We start from the raw sequence: 4,878 nt of genomic DNA, 5'->3' as shown, positions 1-4,878 counted from the left end.
AGCATTCATCAACCGACCACGGCATAACAGCCCGGATAATTATAATGGACATTACGTCGAGTATCGTCGGATATTAGAGGTGATGCCACAAGCGACTTTGGGTGGATGTTAACCCTGGGTACAAACGGTCCCATCTCATATTCCACATATTCGTGATGTGATGGGGCCGTAAGCACGCCTATGAGATGCTGCCCTTTGCTCACAAAATAAGGAGACCTTAATTCTTCACGACAGACAGATATACCCATGACAACATTGGTGGATGTTATCATCGAACGTCAGTGATTTTATGTGAATCGAGTTAAAGGAGAACATTTTCTCAATCACGCTGCACACTCGCAAAACCGTGGAGTGGCATTTGGGAGAATGGCTGCTGGAATCTCCGTCCATCCACCAGATTCAGGTTTTCCGTAATTTCCCTAATTCGCTTGAGGCAGAGACGGGGACGGCTCGTTTACATGGACACTGACGATTTTCTCCACCATCCTTCTTAAATGCAAGGTGATGATCCTTCTTTAATGACGTCGGTATTCAATAAACGTTCCAATGCTGTTTTCCTTCTTACGGAGAACATTTTATTCAAGGATTTCGAAAATCGAGTCCAGCGGTGATTTTGTGAGGATGACAAAAGCCTCAGCAAGCAGATGCCTAAATTAAAACATAAGTTTTCGTTGATGAATGGTATGATGTCAGCCAGATGAAAAAAGGAAATAGTCACTTGTTCATAGTAGGAAGCAAACATTTTCCAAGCATAACAACGTATCGGTGCCAGTCCTATTCAATCAGCCTCAGTTGTTCCGATGTCGTTAGGTTGCGTTGGACTTAACAATAGCAGACAAAAAGAATGACAGTGCTTCAAAATCTGCGAACAAACTGTGTAACAAGAAGAATTAAGGTCACAAATTGAGGCCCCATTATCATTCTTTGTCAAAAAATCTGTGTTTTCCAACAGCTATTACTACTTTGGCCCCGTAAAGGAGAAGAATGGTTAAGAAGACAAAGTAACAGAAAGAGGGAAGTATATAACTAGGGTGAGTGACTGATTTGAGGGGGGGGGGGAGGAGGCGAACAAACATCTAGGTCATGGGTTCCGGAGAATTAGGGGAGGATGGGGACGGAAGACAGCCGTGCCCTTTCAAAGGAACCATTCTGACATTTGCCTCAAGCGATTTAGGGAAGTCAAGGAAAATCTAAATCAGGATGGCCGGACGCGAGTTTGAACCGTCGTCCTCCGGAATGCGAGTCCAGTGTGCTAACCACTGCACCACCTCGCTAGGTTCTATAACCAGCAAATTGATATTTTTGAAATCTGGTCTTTCTGAGAAGTCAGAGTTCTCATAAAAAAGCTAACAAAGCCAAGCCATCACCTTAACATCAAGAACCAGAAGAAAAATTGGAACTGCACTGAAGGCAAATAAGGTTTTGAGGATAGTATTCCAGTTTATATTGCAGAGGACTCTTTGTGACACATATCTTCCTCATAAAAGGCAGCTAAATGATAATCTAAGTGCATCAGTTCACGAGTAAACCTGAAATCTCTGCCATGCAAGTTCCTGTAGCACCAGGATAACCACCACAAAAAAAACCTTTGCAATAGTAGTCAAATCAGCAATTGCTGACGACTTCGTTACTGTACATAATGTATCTAATTCTTCCCCGGACTCTAGAGGTCTAGCTTATGGACACATTTTCTCCAATAATGTGGGACTAACGAAAAACTATTTCCATCAGCAGAACATTATCTGGATCAGACTCAGCTGATGCTAATGTGATGACTTCTCATAAATGCATGAACTCATCTACATCTGCATCCTTACAGAGTGAGCCAGAAAGAAAGGTATATGCTTTGAAGGTTGACAGTGCTGGTGATTTTGAACAAAAAAAAATCAAATGAACGTACGGCCCTTTCTTAACCGTTTCCGACGTACAGCTGTTTTAAAATCACGAGCGTTAGTCGCGTGTCCTTTTCCACTAGCACTCACGTGCGAATACAAAAAAGAGAGATCAGATTACGCAGTCTTTACTGACCATTTCATTGCAGAATTATTGATGACCAACTCATCAATCCAGTTGTTTTAGATAACCATCTCAATGAAGTACGGTATCTTGATTTCCTTCGAAATGTGTTACCAGTATACGTGGAGGATGTACCTTTGGCCATACGACATAGTATGTACTTCCAGAACGAAGGAGCTCTTGCACATCCCGTTATCCAGTGGCACAGTAATTGACTTAAATATATTGGGCGTTGAGTCGTTCGATGTGGAGTCATTTCTTAGCCACCGAGATCAACCGATCTTACTCAATTACATTACTGTTTGTGGGTCTGACTTAAGAGTGAAGTCTACAAGCGCAGAGTGGGCACAAGGGACGAACGTCTCCCTCCTATTTTACATGCGGGTGCTCAAGTAACGTATGAACTCAGATCAGCAATACAGAAGCTGCCACACAAGAACTGCAAAAGGCGCTGTAGCTGACCATGTCCGCTTTGAACATCTTTTGTAGCGAAATGTAGACAGTTAAACAAAATGTTACATCTTAATGTACCGTTTACTATCGGTTGCACTTGTCCTGTTCGTCAATTATTTTATTAATGTTCTCATAAACAGCTAAGAACAGAACGTATGTTCGATCACGTTTTCTGTTCGGAATGAGTAGTGCTGTAGTCCTTCACAGTATGTACATTTCCTCCTGACTCATCCTGTATAGCGCGAGCTACCTCCTAGTAGTGTATGAGAGAGCGCGCATTCTGTATCATGTTCAGCCCCACCGACTGTCCTTTCCAAGCTGCGAATGGTGCCCAGGCTGAACGATTATTGGTGATCCTCCTTTTGAGCTCGAAACTAATATACCTGTTTGGTTTTGGTGCGAGATATATGTAAGGGGAAACAATATATAGCTTGCGCTTCTAGAAACGTATACTCCCGCTGTTTTATCAGTAAACTACTTGTTGCACAACGCCTCTATTGTAGTGTCTGCGACTGGGGTTGGGTGGGCGTCGCGGTACCTCTTTCGCAATTATGAAACTCACCTGTAAAGGACAGCGTTGCCGCTTTTATACGCTTCCTGCTTTGTGGGCGAGCTACACTTTCTCATTTTTCCTCCAGTGATTCTGTCTGGCTTCATCCATTACCAAGCTTATTTGTATGTTGTAGTCCCAATTTAAACTGCACCATAACACACCCACATACTTCATTGAAGTGACTGCTTCCAGTGATTGCTCAGTAATCGTGTGAACATATAAAACGGTGTTGCTCCGTAAATTTTTTATGCTGAGTGACAACTGACAAATCTTACAGTAAATAGCGACCTCTGCAGGCCTTTCTGCATTCCGGTACAAATTTCGAGATTCGCGACTTCTTTATATTGAACAGCATCATCGGTGAACAGCCTCTTGAAGCTTCTGACGTTTCCCACTAGGTATTTTATATACAGGGTGCCCCAGAATTATTGCGACTAACTTCGAGAGGTTGTAGTGGCAGTCTTGGGGAACCAACCAAGGACAAGAACATGTGTCCAGAAACGTCATGCAGTGGCGTTAGAGAGCGTCCAAATTGTTGGCGCTAGCGCCTGGAACTAGGCCACTCCTTCAGCAGTAAACGTGACTTCGTACACGGAGTCACTGACGGACCGTAGGAGGAATGTATCTAAATGTTATTTGTCAGTCAGTGATTGCGATCGATTGCCATTATAGCCAGCGGGTTAGATGGAGCTAGCTTCTGTGTAGACAGGCCTTGAAACCTATGAACGTGATGCTCTGTTGCCTTGGTTGATAACGGTTTCAGGCACAGGTTTCTATTTGCAACTTTTTTCTCCTGTATATAGTGAAAAACACTGAAGATCTTAGAAGACTTCAGGATAAAAATAAACTGCAGGTAGAAATCCGTGTCCCAAACCGCCACATACCGAGGCAGCAGAGAATGGTATTCATAGGAGACAAGGCCATTGTATGCGACAGCTAGCTCCCTCTTCTCCACTTGCGATCTGGCAATCAGTCGGGATCACTGAACAACAAACAACATTGCAAGGGTTCCGCCTATGCTCCATTGGCATACAAAGTCACGTTTGCTGTCAAAGGGGTGGTCCACTCACAGGCGCCAGACCCTGTAACACCGATGCTCTGTAGCGTCGTTGGATTATGTTTCCGGATACGGATTCCTAGTCTCGATTCGTTCTTCAAGACACCCTCTACAACCCCTCTATATTTGTCACCACATTTCTGGGACATCCTATAGACCACTAACAGTAATTGCTCTGTAACACACCTTGAAGTACGCTCGAAGCTATCTTCACATCTGAAGATACCTCTCTGTTAAGAATTATATTCTATGTTTCATTTCCTATTTCCATCCAGCCACAAAGCTGGTCTGACATTTCGTACGCTCTTAATTTGTTCATCAGGGGATGTTAGTCATCAAGTCGCACATCATCCCAACGGTGTGTTGAAGTCTACGTTTATAGCAAAAGTGGTTCCCGCTGCTGCTACAGACTATCTTTTGCAGGTAGAATAAGCGCCTAGAGTCTGTGTAAAACCCAGCAGCCAGTGTGGCCAGCTAACCACCGGGTCCTGCAACACGCCTTTGCTCTCTGTTCACGCTCCCTGTGCCAGTCACCACGTCCTACCCACTTGTCTGTTGCCAGGGTCACCTACTGAACAGATAACCGGCTGCGGTAGTTTGCTTCCTCTTGGCAGACATTGATCTGCAAGTGCAATTTTAGAAAACGTTTCTGTTGGATTCGGTGACAAGACTGCTTTGCGCATTTTGTTTTACGCAAAATGCGTTCGGCCCATACGCTGAAGGTACAGCCCGACAGCGTAGCTCTAAGCTTATGTGTTGACAGTTACCGTGCACTGACGTAGTATTCTACGTGCAGTGG

Source organism: Schistocerca cancellata, chromosome 3 (genome assembly GCF_023864275.1).
Source record: "Schistocerca cancellata isolate TAMUIC-IGC-003103 chromosome 3, iqSchCanc2.1, whole genome shotgun sequence".
NCBI classification, from domain to species: Eukaryota; Metazoa; Arthropoda; class Insecta; order Orthoptera; family Acrididae; genus Schistocerca; species Schistocerca cancellata.
This window is presented reverse-complemented; position numbering follows the sequence as displayed.